Source organism: Triticum urartu, chromosome 5A (assembly GCF_056163025.1).
Source record: "Triticum urartu cultivar PI428250 chromosome 5A, HENAU_Tu73, whole genome shotgun sequence".
Classification (NCBI taxonomy): Eukaryota; Viridiplantae; Streptophyta; class Magnoliopsida; order Poales; family Poaceae; genus Triticum; species Triticum urartu.
The window spans coordinates 407,040,144-407,060,175 of record NC_141877.1 but is presented as its reverse complement, the minus strand read 5'-3'; the positions used below and the strand labels follow the sequence as shown (position 1 = coordinate 407,060,175).

Sequence of the window (20,032 nt, the reverse complement as noted above, 5' to 3'; positions counted from 1 at the left end):
TATATGTAAATGACATATTGTTGATAAAAAATAATGTAGAATTTTCTGGAAAGCATAAAGGAGTGTTTGAAAAGAGTTTTTCAAAGAAAGACCTCGATGAGGCTGCTTACACATTGAGCATCAAGATCTATAGAGATAGATCAAGACGCTTGATAAGTTTTTTCAATGAGTACATACCTTGACAAGATTTTGAAGTAGTTCAAAATGGAACGGTCAAAGAAGGAGTTCTTGCCTGTGTTGCAAGGTGTGAAGTTGAGTAAAGACTCAATACCCGACCACAACAGAAAATAGAAAGAGAATGAAAAGTCATTCCCTATGCCTCGGTTATAGGTTCTATAAAAGTAAGCTATGCTGTTTACCAGTCCTATTGTATACCTTAGCATGATTCTGGCAAGGGAGTACAATAGTGATCTAGGAGTAGATCACTGGACAGCGGTCAAAATTAACCTTAGAGGACTAAGGAAATATTTCTCTGTTATGGAGGTGATAAAAGAGTTCGTCATAAAGAGTTACGTCGATGCAAGCTTTTTACATTGATCTAGATGACTCTAAGTCTCGATCTGGATACATATTGAAAGTGGGAGCAATTAGCTAGAGTAGCTCCGTGCAGAGCATTGTAGACATAGAAATTTGCAAAATACATACGGCTCTGAATGTGAAAGACCCGTTGACTAAATTTCTCTCACAAGCAAAAGATGATCATTCTTTGGGTGTTAATCACATAGCGATGTGAACTAGATTATTGACTCTAGTAAACCCTTTGGGTATTAGTCACATGGAGATGTGAACTAATCACATAAAGATGTGAACTAGATTATTGACTCTAGTGCAAGTGGGAGACTGAAGGAAATATGCCCTAGAGGCAATAATAAAGTTTTTATTTATATTTCCTTATATCATGGTAAATGTTTATTATTCATGCTAGAATTGTATTAACCGGAAACTTAATACATGTGCGAATACATAGACAAACATATTGTCACTAGTATGCCTCTACTTGACTAGCTCGTTGAATCAATGATTGTTATGTTTCCTAACCATAGACATGAGTTGTCATTTGATTAACGGGATCAAATCATTAGAGAATGATGTGATTGACTTGACCCATCCGTTATCTTAGCACGATGATCGTTTAGTTTGTTGTTATTGCTTTCTTCATGACTTATACATGTTCCTATGACTATGAGATTATGCAACTCCCGAATACCGGAGGAACACTTTGTGTGCTACCAAATGTCACACCGTAACTGGGTGATTATAAATATGCTATACAGGTGTCTTCGATGGTACTTGTTGAGTTGGCATAAATCAAGATTAGGAGTTGTCACTCCGATTGTCGGAGAGGTATCTCTGGGCCCTCTCGGTAATGCATGTCACTTTAAGCCTTGCAAGCAATGCAACTAATGATTTAGTTGCGGGATGATGTATTATGGAACAAGTAAAGAGACTTGCCGGTAACGAGATTGAACCAGGTATTGAGATACCGACGATCGAATCTTGGGCAAGTAACATACCGATGACAAAGGGAACAACGTATGTTGTTATGCGATTTGACCTATAAAGATCTTCGTAGAATATGTAGGAGCCACTATGAGCATCCAGGTTCCGCTATTGGTTATTGACCGGAGATGAGTCTCGGTCGTGTCTACATAGTTCTCGAATCCATAGGGTCCGCACGCTTAAAGTTCGGTGACGATCGGTAATATGAGTTTATGTGTTTTGATGTACCGAAGGTAGTTCGGAGTCCCGGATGAGATCAGGGACATGACGAGCAGTCTCGAAATGGTCGAGACGTAAAGATTGATATATTGGACGACTATATTCGGACATCGGAAAGGTTCTGAGTGATTCGGGTATTTTTTGGAGTACCGGAGAGTTACGGGAATTCGCGGGGGAGTATATGGGCCTTAGGGGAAAGAGAGAGGGGAGGCTATGCGCCCTCCCAAGGCTTAGTCCGAATTGGACTAAGGGGCGGCGCCCCCTCCTTCCTTCTCTTCTCTTTTCCCTTTCCTTCCCTCCTACTCCTACTACATGGAAGGGGGAATCCTACTCAAGGTGGGAGTAGGACTCCCCAGGGCGTGCCATAGTAGAGGGCCGGCCCTCCCCCTCCTCCACTCCTTTATATACGGGGACGGGGGCACCCCATGGAGACACACAAGTTGATTGTTCCAAGCCGTGTGCGGTGCCCCCCTCCACCATAATCCACCTCGATAATATCGTAGCGATGCTTAGGCGAAGCCCTGCGTCGGTAGCAACACCATCACCGTCATCACACCGTCGTGCTGACGGAACTCTCCCATGAAGCTCTACTGGATTGGAGTTCGTGGGACATCATCGAGTTGAACTTGTGCCGAACTCGGAGATGCCGTGCGTTCGGTACTTGGATCGGTCGGATCGTGAAGACGTTCAACTACATCAACCGCGTTCTCATAATGCTTCCGCTTACGGTCTACGAGGGTACGTAGAAAGATACTCTCCCCTCTCGTTGCTATGCATCACCATGATCTTGCATGTGCGTAGGATTTTTTTTGAAATTTCTATGTTCCCCAACACTTGACACCTTGATCTCCATCGAAGCATCGTTGTCGTCTCACCAACTATTGCTTGTACGACTATCGCTACCGCTTAGTGATAAAGTAAAGCAATTACATGGCGATTGCATTTCATACAATAAAGCGACAACTATATGGCTCATGCCGATAACGGTGTTACAAAACATGATCATCTCATACAACAATTTACATAATCACGTCTTGACCATATCACATCACAACATGCTTTGCAAAAACAAGTTAGACGTCCTCTACTTTGTTGTTGCAAGTTTTACGTGGCTGCGATGGGCTTCTAGCAAGAACCATTCTTACCTACGCATCAAAACCACAACGTAGTATAGTGATTGCTTTTTGATCTTCAGAAAGAACCCTGTTCATTGAAACTGATTCAACTAAAGTTGGAGAAACAGACACCCACTAGCCACCTGTGTGCGAAGCACGCCGGTAGAACCAGTCTCACGTAAGCTATGTGTAATGTCGGTGATGGCAAGCAATATGTATATACCCACGCCCACAACTCCTTTGTGTTCTACTCGTGCATACAACATCTACACATAGACCTGGCTCAGATGCCACTATTGGGGAACTATTTCAAAAATTTCCTACGCACAAGCAAAATCCATCTAGGTGATGCATAACAACGAGCGGGGAAGAGTATGTCTATGTACCCTCGTAGACCGAAAGCGGAAGCGTTATGTAACGCGGCTAATGTAGTCGAACGTCTTCGCGGTCCAACCGATCAAGTACCGAACGCACGACACCTCTGCGATCTGCACACGTTCAGCTCGGTGACGTCCCTCGTACTCTTGATCCAGCTGAGGCCGAGGGAGAGTTTCGTTAGCATGACGGCATGATGATGGTGATGATGAAGTTATCTATGCAGGGCTTCGCCTAAGCACTACAACGATATGACCGAGGTGGAAATCTGTGGAGGGGGCACCGCACACGGCTAAGACAACTGCCAACTTGTGTGTCTATGGGGTGCCCCTCCCCCATATATAAAGGAGGGGAGGAGGGGAGGGCCGACCCTCTCTATGGCGCGCCCAAGGGGGAGTTCTAGTCCCAGTAGGAGTAGGTTCCCTCCTTCCCTAGTTGGAGTAGGAGAAGAAGGAAGAGGGAGAGAGAGGGAAGGAAAGGGGGGCCGCCCCCCACCCAATTCGGATTGGGCTTGGGGGGCGCACCCTCCACCTGGCCGCCTCCTCCTCTCTTCCACTAAGGCCCAATAAGGCCCATTGACTCCCCGGGGGGTTCCGGTAACCCCCCGATACTCCGGTAAATGCCCAAACTCATCCGGAACCATTCCGATGTCCAAACATAGCCTTCCAATATATCGACCTTTATGTCTCGACCATTTCGAGACTCCTCGTCATGTCCGTGATCACATCCAAGACTCCGAACTACCTTTGGTACATCAAAACACATAAACTCGTAATACCGATCGTCATCGAACGTTAAGCGTGCAGACCCTGCGGGTTCGAGAACTATGTAGACATGACCGAGACTCACTTCCGGTCAATAACCAATAGCGGAACCTAGATGCTCATATTGGTTCCTACATGTCCTACGAAGAACTTTATCAGTCAAACCGCATAACAACATACATTGTTCCCTTTGTCATCGGTATGTTACTTGCCCGAGATTCGATCGTCGGTATCTCAATACCTATTTCAATCTCGTTACCGGCGAGTCTCTTTACTTGTTCCGTAATGCAACATCCCGCGACTAAATCATTAGTCAGATTGCTTGCAAGGCTTGTAGTGATGTGCATTACCGAGAGGGCCTAGGGATACCTCTCAGACAATCGGAGTGACAAATCCTAATCTTGATCTATGCCAACTCAACAAACACCATCGAAGACACCTGTAGAGCATCTTTATAGTCACCCAGTTATGTTGTGACGTTTGATAGCACACTAAGTGTTCCTCCGGTATTCGGGAGTTGCATAATCTCATAGTCATAGGAACATGTATATGTCATGGAGAAAGCAATAGCAATAAACTTAAACGATCATAGTGCTAAGCTAACGGATGGGTCAAGTCAATCACATCATTCTCTAATGATGTCATCCCATTCATCAAATGACAACTCATGTCTATGGTTAGGAAACTTAACTATATTTGATTAACGAGCTAGTCAAATAGAGGCATACTAGTGACACTCTGTTTGTCTATGTATTCAAACATGTACTAAGTTTCTGGTTAATACAATTCTAGCATGAATAATAAACATTTATCATGATATAAAGGAATATAAATAACAACTTTATTATTGCCTCTAGGGCATATTTCCTTCAATGGGGTCATACACCGAGGTGGCTTCTATCAAGGGAGCCTGGTGGAAATCCCGTCCGAGGAAACCATGAGGCCCACCAAGAAGCTGACAACATGAGGGAGCCCCTGGAGCAGGCAGGCACCCGAGGAACATCATGGCCACCAAGTCCCCATAGCGGTGGGCAAGATGGTATATATATTTTGTAAAACCCTAGCCCTGATTGTGTACATAAGGCAAGGGCTACGGGGCTCTCGATCCCATTTACCCCCTTAGAACTAGACTCTCAGTAGCAACTCATCAACGCCATTGTAATCCCTCAAACGAGGTATACCCACCATGATTCACAATGCAGGGTAGAACATAGAGTATTACTCCTCACTGGAGGCCCGAACCTGGGTAAACTATGCGCCTAGGCTCTGTTCTGGTACTTCTGGCCACATTCAACACCCTACCGAGGGTATTGACAGCTTTCCGCTCAGCCAGTTGTTGCGCCAGGCATGGGCTACGCTGGTTGGAGAATGAACCCAGATCAGAGAGCTATATATGCCTAACGACTTCACGCTGGGCCAGAACTTCAACTTAGGCTCCTTCTAGCTTGAGGTCAACGATCGGGGGCTACTATATGATCTAATGCCCCTCCTTCATCGACTACACCCGCCTTGAAATGGTAGATTTCATATTCAATGAGAAAGGCGACAACGTGGCAATCCACGCTTCTTAGTCACCAGTGGTAAGAAGGCACGTGCGGGCCTCCGCCCACCATAAGAAGGTTGGATCTTCATCAACCCACCAGCCCACCTAGACAACCACCATCAACATGATGAAAGGGATGCGAAGAGGGGTCTAGAGGGGGGGGGGTGATTAGACCCTTAACAAGCAAAAGTGGCAGTTTTAGTTTCTTCAAGTTAAGGTTGAGTTTAGCACATGTTAATAGGCACACAATACATTTTACACAAGCATAGCAAGAGTATGAGGAGCGAAAAGAGTAAAGCATGCTAGTGCAAGAATGTAAAGGGATGGGATTGGAGTGTGCAAACGCAATGGAGACGCAAAAATTTTTTGGCGTGGTTTCGATAGGTGGAGCTATCGTACATCCACGTTAATGGAGACTTCAACACATGAAGGGTAATGGCTGCACAAGTCCACAGAGGGCTCCACCCATGAAGGTTCCATGAAGAAGCAACCTTGTCTATCCCACCATGGCCATCGCCCATGAAGGACTTGCCTCACTCGGGTAGATCTTCACGAAGTAGGTGATCTCCTTGCCCTTACAAACTTCTTGGTTCAACTCCACATAATGTAGGAGGCGCCGAAGCAACACCTAACCAGTCTAGGAGACACCACTATCCAAAAGGATTGACGGTGTGTTGATGATGAGCTCCTTGCTCTTGTGCTTCAAATGATAGTCTCCCCAACACTCAACTCTCTCTCACAGATTTAGCTATGGTGGAAGAGGGATTTGAGTGGAAAGCAACTTGGGGAAGGCTAGAAATTAAGGTTCAAATGGTAGGAATGGAAACTCTTGATCTCAACACATTAGTAGGTGGTTCTCTTTCAGAAAATGAATGGTGGAAGTGTAGGCATGTTCTGATGGCTCTCCTCATTGAGTAGGAAGGGGTATATATAGCCTCCACACAAAATTCAACCGTTACACACTTTTGACCCATCTCGATGGCACCGATCAGAAAACTCGGTGGCACCGATCTGTGTAAAAATATGAACGTTAGGAATCTCGGCGGGACCGACGGGAACAACTTGGTGGGACCGATGTGCAAGGGCTTAGAGCAAACCTCATCTCGGTGGTGCCGATTGCATCATCTCGGCGGGACCGAAGTGAAGCAACAAGGCAACAAAGAATCAGTCAAGACATCTCCGTGTGACCAATGGCAACATCTCGGGGGGACCAAAATAATTGCAACAAGCAACAAAGAGTTGGCAAGAAGGTTGAACCGAATTGTTAGGGTTTTGGCAGTGGCTAAGTCCAAATGAACTTAGTGGCTCCGGGTAGGAAATATCGGTGTGGCCGAGTTGGGAATTTAGGGTTTGGACATATTTGGGTAGAGAAAGTGGATGAGTATTTTGGAGCAATATCACTAAACACTTGAGCAATAAGATCATTAAGCAACACCTCATCCCCTTTTAATGGTATTGGCTTTTCTGTGGACTCAATATGAACTTGGATCATTTAAACAAAAAATGTAGAGTCTTGAGCTTTTGCCAATCCTTGTCCTTAGCATTTTGAAGGGGTTCCATGTGGCACCCCGGCTCAGAGAGACCAGAACGCCCTGTATTCTAGCCCAGAGATCAAGTCTTCTGGAATACGACACTGCTTGGCATAGAACAAATCAGCTCTTTATTACAAATGATACATATACAAGGGTTCTGATATCACAACAAATTACATCGGCACGACGACACTACGCTTGCTCAAGTTGCTCTATGCTAGCAGCGGAACAATGAAGACGGTGATGGACTCCACTCCGAAGGGACTCTGGCTAAAACGCTTATCCTAGCTCGCAAACTCAACATCCACGACAAGCAAGGAATCACGGGATGACCTGCAAACTGGCATGACACGCCAGGTGAGTACTTTAAATGTACTTTCAAGCTCACAGCAATCAAGACAAACAACAACATGGCATTTACAGGTTAAACAAGGATGAGCATGATACAACTAGAACAACATGGCATGTGCATGGTGAACAAGATACATCTAGAACAACATTAGATGAGCATGGCATCGACATGTTACTCGAGACATGAACAATGATGATACTAGCATGCAACAATTTAAACTATCATGATTCAACTTACTCTGCTTGGAGGTTACCTCGTAATCACCATAAATATGCCACTCTTACTTACCATCGTGGTCACGGGATCACTTCAATCAATATCAAGAATACCATTGTGATCCTCACAAGATCACCCCATCATTATCAAGAATACCATCGTGACCCTCCCATGACCACATAAAGATCAACCAACTTCTTTCATTATCGAACCGGGGTTGTTTATTAGTCAGGTTATTATTACTGTTGACCCATAGTGTGACCTACTACGAATTGGGCTCATATCCACGGGCGCTGCTATACATAGATTATACACCCTATAGAGGTTAGTACACTGTACCCACACTACGGAACCCAAGGCCTCGTACTCCCATTTGGGTGGACCAGCAGCATTCTGAAAAAACCTATCTATTGCATGACACTCTCCCGACCACTCCAACAAACTCCCCCTTCGAGCTAAGTCATGGGTTGCCCCGATGCCACTCCGGACATCCAACGGCCACCATCGTGGCAAAACAAAAACAGTCCCAAACATGGGCAAGAGCACGCAAACAACTTGGGCACACAAGGTTATTGCCGCCCACCGGACCAGGGTAGCGCGCGCACCTAACCTTCCCTAGTTGGAGGCACCGGCCAGAGGCATGACAATAGACCAAGTCAGGGCCTCCCATAAGACAAGTGTGGCTGCACTGGTCAGCTCGATTCGATGGCACTATGACTCAGCCAACAGATGTTCAAGTTGTATTAAAGTCCGGTTTAACTTGAATGCAATAAGCTGAGTCATAATAAAATAGCATGATGAAACAACAATGCATATGAGCATGATATCAACATGAACATGGATGGTAAGCATAACCATTAACATATGAATCATAACAACACTATTTATACTACTGATGCACATGAGCATGTCATACCGATGATCATGAATAGCACAAGCATAATAACACTTTAGATTCAAAATACGCTTTCACTAAACGAAAACGCATTCTCGGAAAGTCGTCTCCACTTATCCACGTCAGCGGGCCGGCTGGGCCACTGACATGCGGGGCCTACCTTATCCATTCTCTCTCCTCTCGCTCCTTCTTCTACCTCCAGTCGTCTGCTCGCGGGACGGAGGAAAGGCGAGGCCGTGGCGTAGCTGGCGCTGGCCCCAGCGACTTCGACCACCTCCGATGGAGCTGGGACCACCGGGGTGCTTGCTATGGAGTGCCACATCGGAGAGGCCCATCAGGAGCTGCGGGGGAGGGCCATGGCACCGGCAACGACAGAGGACAGAAGCGGGGCTCCGGCGATGGTTTCGGCGGCTCCGGTCACCTCTGGCGAGGCCCCGGCTACCAAAATACTCAGGGCGACACTGCGCTTCGGATGGGATGCCGCACGGTCTTCGGGGAGGGCTAGGATGGGTGGGTCATTGGCCATGGTGGACGGTGGCGTCAGGCACCAGTGGTTCCGCGGTAACAGAGGCATAGGGGAGGGGCTGGTGGTATGGGAAGGATCGGGGGGCTAGGGGCAAACTCCGGTGAGCTCAAGAGGGCGAGAGGGGGCTCGGCTAGCTCCAATTTGAGCGGTGTCCGTCGATGGTCGTGGCGGACAGAGGAGGAGGTAGGGAGCTCCGATGGTCTTGGGGCTGGGCTGAGGAGGCGATGAGGAGCGGGGGAGGACGGGGCCTCCTTTTATAGGCTCTAGGAGGGCTCAAGAGAGCTCTAGAGCTCATAGGCAAGCAAACAATGGAGGAGGCAGAGGCATCAAGTCACGGACGCGGCCAGAGCATCGCATAGGAGGTGACTTGAGAGGGGCAAAGAGGTCCAGAGCGATGGCGACGACACGAGGGATCTACTAGACATGGCTAGATAGCGATAGCTCGGGGGAACGGACGAGAACAGTGGACACCATTGCCAAAGCACGCATTTTTGCATGTCGTCTACATAGTCACCGCGTGAACAGGCACACACAGTGCATTCTGTCATGCCAAAGGTTGTCTCTCGCATAGTCCATCCAAGATATTCCCTATTAGGTGATTGTTCGATGAAAGAGGCTCTGCTCTGATGGGAGGCATCAGATGAAGTATGCCATAGCAAACTCTGGCATGTAACTATGGTGAACGGGGATGGCTAAGTGATAGAACAAGATGTCTCATAGGTTTAGGGTAGGAAATACACGAATCCTGTGAAGTCTGAGGGGATTAGGACCAATATTTAATATAGTTGCTTTGCAACCGGCAAATCTAGTCCAAAAACAAGATCATGAAGTAGCCCTCATATAGATGATTGAATTGAGATGAATTTTGGTGGATAGGAGTCATTTGGGAATATAAACATACTGAAAAAATTCATAACATTTGAATATACCAAAATGGTACTTCCTTCAAAGTGGTCCTCTTTGGACAGAAAGTAAGAACAATTGTAGAGGGAAAATTGATAGATGAAATGGGTCCAAATTTGGTGGAGAGATGTTATATGGGTAGGATCATGTCTTGGTAAATTTTTAGCAATAATGAAGCAATATAAAATATAGTTACTTCACAAGCTGAAAATCCGACCAGAAGCAAAGATTCGATGATGAGCTCACATGGATTGATGACATGAGCTCAAATTTGGAGGAGAGCTATGATTTGAGCATGTGACAAAATTTCAATTCATTTAGATATGCCTAACTTGTACCTCCTTCACAAAGTTCATTTCTGGACAAAAAACTTTGGAAAATAACTAAGGAATATTTACTAGGAAAATGAAGTTGAATTTTGTCATGAGGCAATAATATGGATAGGAAAGAGTGCCCAAAAAGTTTGGGAGTAATCAAGCAAAGATAAATAGCACTTCCTTCGCAAAGTGTCACTTAGGGAAGAATAGGAAAAGGACTTTTTACGAATTATTTTTGAACTAAGAAAGGATGCATTTTGACATATTTGAGGAAGATATGTCGCAAACAGTTTATGAGAATTATTTTGGAATTTTTGGAGTGACAGAAATATAGGTTGCTCCACAACCTAGGGCAAATAGGGTTATTCCTTTAATAGAAAAAGGAATATTCCCAAGAGAAAGAATTTGTGTTTGGGCTAAGATGGAAATGACATGGTCTTGGGATAGTTTTGAAGATGACAAACCACTTGGGAGACTTGAGAAGAGATGATCTTCCTAGGTTTCAAGACCACCGAGCCACAGAAAAGCAATTCAAATAAATTTTTTAAATAAATCCAAAAAGAAAAAGAAAGGGCAAAATACAGGGTGTTACAAACCTTCTCCGCTTAAATAAATCCCGTCCTCAATATTTGGTTGCTCACAGAACAATTATTCTGACTTATGGAAATCATTTCCAACTCAGGTATCCTTTTTCCTTTATATTAGACCCCCACTGAATTTCAAGGTATAAAACATAAATAAAAGAGCAAACTAAAGTAAATATAAATAAATTACAGCAAGGTATTTTTGGGTTTTTTGGTTTATAGATCTAAACATATATGATGGAAAATAGATCCGGGGGCCATAGGTTTCACTAGAGGCTTCTCTCTTGAAAGAAAACATACGTTGGGTAAACAAATTACTGTCAAGCAATTGATAGAAAAAATGCATAGTTATGATGATATCTAAGGCAATGATCATGAATATAGGCATCACGTCCGTGACAAGTAGACCAAAATAATTCTGCATCTACTACTATTACTCCACACATCGACCGCTATCTAGCATGCATCTAGAGTATTAAGTTCATAAGAATGTAGTAGCACATTAAGTAAGATGACATGATGTAGAGGGATAAACTCGAGCAATATGATATAAACCCAATCTTTTTATCCTCAATGGCAACAATACAATACGTGCCTCGCTAACCCTTCTGTCACTAGGTGAGCACACTGCAAGATTGAAAGCAAAACTAAGCACCTCTTCCATTGCAAGAAAACCAATATAGTTGGCCAAACCAAACCGATAGTTCGAAGAGAAATACAAAGATATCTTAATCATGCATAAAAGAGTTCAGAGAAGACTCAAATAATATTCATAGATAAACTGATCATAAATCCACAATTCATTGGATCCCTACAAACACACTGCAAAAAGATATTACACCCAATAGATCTCCAAGAACATCGAGGAGAGCATTGTATTGAAGATCAAAGAGAGATAAGAAGCCATCTAGCTACTATCTATGGACCTGTAGGTCTGTGGTAAACTACTCACGCTTCATCGGAAGGGCATCAAGGTTGATGTAGAGACCCTCCGTGATCGAATCCCCCTCCGGCAGGGTGCCGAAAAAGGCCCCAAGATGGGATCTCACGGGAACAGAGGCTTGCGGCGGCGAAAAAGTATTTTTCATGGATGCTTCTGGCATAGGGGGATATTTGAGGATTTATAGTGCTGAGATTAGGGTTAGGAGACCCCTGAGGGGCCCACAAGCCTAGGGGGCACGCCCCTAGGGCTTGTGGCCACCTCGTGTGTCTTCTGGCCTCCTCCTGAAGCTTCCTAGGTTTCTTATGGTCCAAGAAAAATCATCATAAAGTTTTAATCCATCTGGATTCCATTTGACACTCCTGTTCTGTAAAATTCAAAAACAAGGAAAAAAACATAAACTAGCACTGGGCTCTGGGTTAATAATTTAGTCCCAAAAATAAGGCACTACCGCATTGGAGCTTGCTTAGAGAGAGCGACGGGTACCGCAGATCGGGACGGGCCGGTAGTGGGTTTCTTGCGTTGACACTAGCGACCAGAGCTACGTTGCACATCATCCCTTTCCGTCGGCGGACTGGATCCGGCCGGATCAGGGACCGGCGGTGATAGAGAGAGAGTGGCCACCGCCATCTTGTGTGTGAGAGAGTAGAAGAGACTGACCCCAGCAAGCAAGGATTGAGGATCCTTCCTATATTATATAGTATAGTATAGTGGAGCGTTTTTCTTTTTTTCTCTTGATAACAATTGGTTTATATTCTGTACATGCGCCCTTGAGGAATAAAACCTTTTTTTAAATAACGCGCCAACACGTTAAGTCGCACTTTGTTTGTTCACGCATGGTACACGATCCTCCATCAAGTAGACAACCAGTACACATGTCAAATTACCATGTGGGCCACGTTTCATACAGAAATGAGCTCCACCGTGTACCCCCGCGAGTATGGTTGGGAAAGAGACGAGAGTACGTGCGTCATGCGTGCACCTCTTCTCTTCGTGCATGTACCCCACCTACGTGGGTGTGTGTGAGAGAGATACAAACCTAGAGAGAGATGGCGTGCGCGTTCATGAGTGTTTTTGGGGGGGTGGGGGGTGGGGGTGATTTCATGAGTGTATTTGTGGGAATATGTGTCGATGATATCTCAAAAAAATGTGACACATGCAATGTGTGTGAAATAGAGGCCTACCTATATCATATATAGAGGGGGCGATCCACGAGAAGAGAAGGATGGATCATAGGCGTGAGATATTCATAGAATCAAAGAGAGGATCAAGTGTGTGGGTGCAAGATCGATGAAGAGAGCCATCAAAATTTGGTGCGTGCACGTCAAAGATATAGGGCGATAGACCTACCAGAACGTCAGAGGGGAGAGGGAAAGTTTGTGTGTGGCAGGGAGACATGACTAGAGCGCTCGAGGAATCGGTGTGTGTGGGGTGGGGGAGGCAGAGACCTAACTAGAGAGGCAAATTGACTCGTATATGTGTGGATAAGGATAGACCTAGCTATGTCTCGAGGGAGACCGATCGATATCCATACATAAGTGTAGGATGGGAAATATGTTGTGAGAGAGAGAGGTAGAGTGCGGGAGGGGTGGTGGTGGATTTGCTTCTCGGAGATGGCGGGATAGGCCTACTAGACAAACGAAGGGTACAACTGCAATATCAAGACGAGAGGGGATGTGTTTCTGTGAGTGCGTGATAGATGTGTCGGGAGGCATGCATGGATGATGAAGGGGGCGCCATATGTGTTTGGTAAGAAGACCTAACTAGATCGGTAGATCAATTGTTGTGTGTCGACGAAGGAAGGGGGACACATAACTAATGAGGTAGATCGATCAGCGCGTGGGGAAAATGAGTTACAGACGACCTAGCTGGCCATATGTATAGTGGGAGATCGGTCGGTGTACATCCATTTGTTAGAGGCAAATAAGGCCCAGAGATACGAAGAGAGAGAGGGATGGAGCTAGGAGATGGTGCAAGAGGCCTACTTGATAGGGGGGAGGAGTGTGCGATTGTGAGATCAATGAAAAGAGGGGTGAGAGTTTACACGTGTGTGGGACCATATGAGAGACATGGGGCATGGACAAGGAAAGAAGGAGATGGAAAGTGTGTGTGTGTTTGTCGTAGGCAGACCTCGCTAGAGAGGTTTATCGATCGGTGTGTGTCAAAAAGAAGGAGTTGTGGAGACCGGGCGAGAATAACCTAAAGAAAATAAACGAATGTGCGTGATGGATATAATGATGAGGGATGGGGCGAGGAGGGCATGTGCATGCACGAGAGAAAGTTAGTGCTAGCTACAAAAATAAGAGGATTGTGTGGGTGTAAAAAGACTAACATGGATCATAATTTGTTATAAAAGTGGATTCATATATTTGAATAAGAGATCGTATATAGTATTTTAAACCTATGCATGCATGAATATAGTGGTGATACGCAAGGTGTGGTTTTGGATATGTGATAATGTTTGGCGTTTGTAACTCATAGCTAAATACCGAGCAATCTAAAACATACTATATATCGAACAATCTCACATTTTATTTGAATTTGTGATAATGTGTGACGTTTGCAACTCACAGCTAAATACTTGTAGGCGTAGGGGGTGGGGCACCATATAGTATGCGATAAACACATTGTACATATGAGACATGGTTTAGATTATGAAGATCTAGCTAGAGCTTGAAATCTACTATGATTTGAAATCAACATAAAGTGGATTCAAAAATTCGAGTTTGAGTTCATATAGTACACATAGTTCATATCTAACTTGACAGTAATCATGTGATGTGTTGTGATGTTAATATACAGACGATGGTTTAACTTGACAACAATCATGATTGTAGATCTTATTCAAATAGATAAACAAATTCAAGTGTTTTAACTTGACAACAATCATGATTGTAGATCTTATTCGAATAGAGAAATGAATTCAAATTTAGTTCATATTGAAGCGGTAGTATATACATTTGGAATGCACTAAAATGTTCATTTGAGTAGCAGGCTACATCCATTATACACCTAAGAAAATATTTTAATTGAACATAACATGGATTCAAAGTTTTGAATGGCATTTGTAGTAACTCATACAATAAAATGGGACTAGACTCTCTTGTGTGGTGCGAATTGATTTCTTTTTGTTTTTTTCGTCAAAGGAAGTGCGAATTGAGTTGGTACAGTACACGTTAGGCTTGCCCTGAAATTTCAACCTGCACCTTGTTATCCCGAAATTTTATGATATCTCTTTGTCTTGTTGTGCTCCGAAAACTCCCTCCATCTCAACCCGTGCCTTGTTATCCCAAAAGTGTAATGCGCGCGAAAATTACCACCTCTTGCAAAATCCGGACATGTGAAATTCCCGTTATACCCTTGAACTGAAAGAACCGCCCAGTTCAAATACACGCGGGTACTTTCGTAACTTACCCCACATTTCGGACACGCGCATCCCTAAGCCACGATTCCCCCTCCCATCCCCTCCTCCCCATTCGTACACTGAGGCCGCGAAAACCCGTGAAGCCACACACAATCTTCCGTCCACCACCCAGCCGGAGCCTCTTCCCCGACAACATCGTCCACCACAACAACTCGACGTCCCTCATCCACTGCACCGGATGAGGATCGCTTCGTCGGTCTCATCACCTCGCTGGTCCAGCCACCCCGTCCTCCACCTCCAAGGAGCTGCCCCGATGTTCGCCTCGTCTATCATGCCACCTCCATTCCCACAGCGCCATCTTCACCTGCACCACCGGAACAACAACACCATCACCGATTCCTCGGATGAAGCTGAGGCCTAATCGGCGCCACCAAAGAGGTTCTACACTAATCGTTGCATTTTCTTCTTGATTCGATCTCATGGTGCTGTCGGCGCTCGGTCTCGAGCCGCCATGGCACGGCTCCATCTACGGTGGGGTCGCCAGCCACTTCCTGCATGTCGTCGCTCCCTCGATGGCGACGTCCACATTAGTAGGAGTTGTTCCTGCTTCGGCTCTCCCTGGCCCTACTACTGCTGCTTCGGCTCTCGCTCGTGCTGCTGCTCTGCTCTTCCTCTCACTGCCCTGCCTAGTTTGCTCTTGCTCTTGCTCACGTTGCTGCTCTTGCTCTTGCTCTTGCTTGTGTTGCTGCTCTACTCTTGCTCGGGCTACTGCTTCATGAGCAGCAGCTTCAGCTCTCGCTCGAGCCCCTGTCGCTGCTACCCGAGATGCTGCTACAAGACCAGCTGCCCTGGCTCTTGCACCCGCTGCTGCATGATGTTTTCTTGAACTACGTCGGTATTTCCCCAAAGAGGAAGGGATGATGCAACACAGTAACAGTAGGTATTTCCCTGAGTGATTAGACCAAGGTTATCGAGCCAATAGGAGAACCACGCAACACTACGTGAACGACACCTGCACACAAATAACAAGTACTCGCAACCTGACGTATTAAAGGGGTTGTGAATCCCTTTCTGGTAACGGCGCCAGAAATTGGCAAAAAGATGAGATAAAAATATGATAGATTGGATAAATAGATCTCGCGGGAACGCGAGATAAAATAAATAAGAATAAATTGCAACAAGGTATTTTTGTATTTTTGGTTTAATAGATCTGAAAATAAAAGCAAATAAAAATATATTGCGACGGCATATATAATAAAGAAGAGACCCGAGGGCCGTAGGTTTCACTAGTGGCTTCTCTCGAGAAAAATAGCAAACGGTGGGTAAACAAATTACTGTTGGGCAATTGATAGAACTTCAAATGATCATGACGATATCCAGGCAATGATCATTATATAGGCATCACGTCCAATATTAGTAGACCGACTCCTGCCTGCATCTACTACTATTACTCCACACATGGACCGCTATCCAGCATGCATCTAGTGTATTAAGTTCATGGAGAAACGGAGTAATGCAATAAGAACGATGACATGATGTAGACAAGATCTATTTATGTAGAAATAGACCCCATCTTGTTATCCTTAATGGCAATGATACATACGTGTCAGTTCCCCTTTTGTCACTGGGATCAAGCACCGTAAGATCGAACCCATCACAAAGCACCTCTTCCCATTGCAAGATAAATAGATCAAGTTGGCCAAACAAAATCCAAATATCGGAGAAGAAATACGAGGCTGTAAGGAATCATGCATATAAGAGATCAAAGAAGACTCAAATAACTTTCATGGATAAAAAGATAGATCTGATCATAAACTCAAAGTTCATCGGAACCCAACAAACACACCGCAAAAAGAATTACATCATATGGATCTCCAAGAGACCATTGTATTGAGAATCAAAAGAGAGAGAGAGAGGAAGCCATCTAGCTACAAACTACGGACCTGAATGCCTACAAAGAACTACTCATGCATCATCGGAGAGGCATCAATGGACATGATGAACCCCTCTGTGATTATGTCTAGATTGGATCTGGTGGTTCTGGAACTTGCGGCGGCTGGAATTGATTTTCAACGACTCCCCTAGGGTTTCTGGAATATTGGGGTATTTATAGAGCAAAGAGGCGGTTCGGGAGGCCACCAATGTGGGTACAACCCACCAGGGCGCGCCTGGGCCTCTAGGTGTGCCCTGGTGTGTTGTGCTCACCTCGAACTCCCTCTTCGGTACTTCTATGGCCCATTGGATGTCTTCTTGTCCAAAAAATCCACAAAAAGTTTCACTGCGTTTGGACACTGTTTGATATTGATTTCCTATGATGTAAAAAACATGCAGAAAACAACAACTGACACTGGGTACTATATATGTCAATAGGTTAGTACCAAAACATGATATAAAATGACTATAAAATGATTGTAGAACATCCAAGAATGATAATATAATAGCATGGAGCAATACAAAATTATAGATACGTTGGAGACGTATCAGCATCCCCAAGCTTAATTCCTGCTCGTACTCAAGTAGGTAAATGATAAAAACAGAATTTTTGATTTGGAATGCTACCTAACATGTTCATCACATATTTTTTTCTTTGTAGCATGGACATTTGTACTTTTATATGGTTTAAAGCAATAGTCTAGTTTTGACATGAGACTTAAATACTCAAGCATATCAACAAGCTGAAGGAAATATGCCCTAGAGGCAATAATAAAGTTGTTATTTTATATTTCCTTATATCATGATAATTTTTTATTATTCATGCTAGAATTGTATTAACCGGAAACTTAATACATGTGTGGATACATAGACAAAACACCGTGTCCCTAGTAAGCCTCTACTAGACTAGCTCGTTAATCAAAGATGGTTAAGTTTCCTAACCATAGACATGTGTTGTCATTTGATTAATGGGATCACATCATTAGGAGAATGATGTGATGGACAAGACCCATCCGTTAGCTTAGCATAATGATCATTAAGTTTTATTGCTATTGCTTTCTTCATGTCATATACATATTCCTTTGACTATGAGATTATGCAACTCCCGGATACCGGAGGAATACCTTGTGTGGTATCAAACTTCACAACGTAACTGGGTGATTATAAAGATGCTATACAGGTATCTCCGAAGGTGTTTGTTGGGTTGGCATAGATCGAGATTAGGATTTGTCACTCCGAGTATCAGAGAGGTATCTCTGGGCCCTCTCGGTAATGCACATCATAATAAGCCTTGCAAGCAATGTGACTAATGAGTTAGTTGCAGGATGATGCATTACAGAACAAGTAAAGAGACTTGCAGGTAACGTGATTGAACTAAGTATGGAGATACCAACGATCGAATCTCGGGCAAGTAACATACCGATGACAAAGGGAATAACGTATGTTGTCATTACATACGACCGATAAAGATCTTTATAGAATATGTGGGAACCAATATGAGCATCCAGGTTCCGCTGTTGGTTATTGACTGGAGAGGTGTCTCGGTCATGTCTACATAGTTTTCGAACCCATAGGGTCCACACGCTTAACGTTCGATGACGATTTTGTATTATATGCGTTATGTGATTTGGTGACCAAATGTTGTTCTGAGTCCCAGATAAGATCACGGACATGACGAGGAGTCTCGAAATGGTTGAGAGTTAAAGATTCATATATTGGACGATGATATTCAAACACCGGAAGTGTTCCTGGGGTACCGGGTGCATATCGGGTCATCGAAAGGGGTTCCGGGCATCCCCCCGGCAACTACATGGGCCTTAATGGGCCAAGAGGGGGACAGACCAGCCCCTAAGGGGCTGGTGCACCCCTCCCATATGGGCTGGCCAAATTGGAGTAGAAAAGGGGAAGGAGGAAAGGAAAAAGGGAATAGGATCCCCCTTCCCCCTCTTCCCTTCCTCCTCTGAATAGGAATAGGAAATGGGGGAGGCCGAATTGGGAGGACCCCAAGTAGGATTCCTCCTACTTGGGGCTCCCCCTTGGCTGCCTCTCCTCCACACCAACCTATATATATGAAGGGGGGGCACCGCTAGAACACACATCAACAATTGTTAGCCATGTGTGGCGCCCCCTCCACAGTTTATGCCTCCGGTCATATCTTCGTAGTGCTTATGTGAAGCCCTGCGCAGATCACTTCACCATCACCGTCACCATGCCGTCGTGCTGATGGAACTCTCCCTCGACACTTTGCTGGATCAAGAGTTCGAGGGACGTCATCAAGCTGAACGTGTGCAGAACTCGGAGGTGTCGTACGTTCGGTGCTTGACCGGTCGGAACGAGAAGAAGTTCGACTACATCAACCACGTTGTCAAACGCTTCCGCTTTCGGTCTATGAGGGTACGTGGACACATTCTCCCCCTCTTGTTGCTATGCATCTCCTAGATAGACTTGCGTGAGCGTAGGAATTTTTTTGAAATTGCATGCTATGTTCCCCAACTGTGGCATCAGAGCCAGGTCTATGCGTAGATGATATGCACGAGTAGAACACAAAGAGTTGTGGGCGGTGATCGTCATACTGCTTACCACCAATGTCTTATTTTGATTCAGCGGTATTGTTGGATGAAGCGGCCCAGACCAACCTTACATGACCACGTTCATGAGACCGGTTCCACCGACTGACATGCAACTAGTTTTGCATAAAGGTGGCTGGCGGGTGTCTATTTCTCTAACTTTAGTTGAATCGGCTTTGATTGCGGCCGGTCCTTGTTGAAGGTTAAAATAGCAAAATTGATAAATCACTGTTGTGGTTTTGATTCGTTGGTAATAACGGTTCTTACTAGAAGCCCGTAGCATCCACGTAAAACTTGCAACAACAAAGTAGAGGACGTCTAACTTGTTTTTTCATGGCATGTTGTGATGTGGTATGGTCAAGACATAATGTGATATACGTTATTGTAT

General features: G+C 44.8%; 1 long non-coding RNA gene across 1 annotated transcript; it reads right to left on the bottom strand.

Moving 5' to 3' along the window:
- Positions 1-7,159: 7,159 nt before the first annotated feature.
- Positions 7,160-9,398, bottom strand: LOC125556089 (uncharacterized). Its single transcript, XR_007304997.2, has 2 exons — positions 8,672-9,398; positions 7,160-7,388 (listed from the first exon to the last, which is right to left on the bottom strand). It is a non-coding gene; the product is annotated as an uncharacterized LOC125556089 (long non-coding RNA).
- Between the last annotated feature and the right edge of the window lie 10,634 nt (positions 9,399-20,032).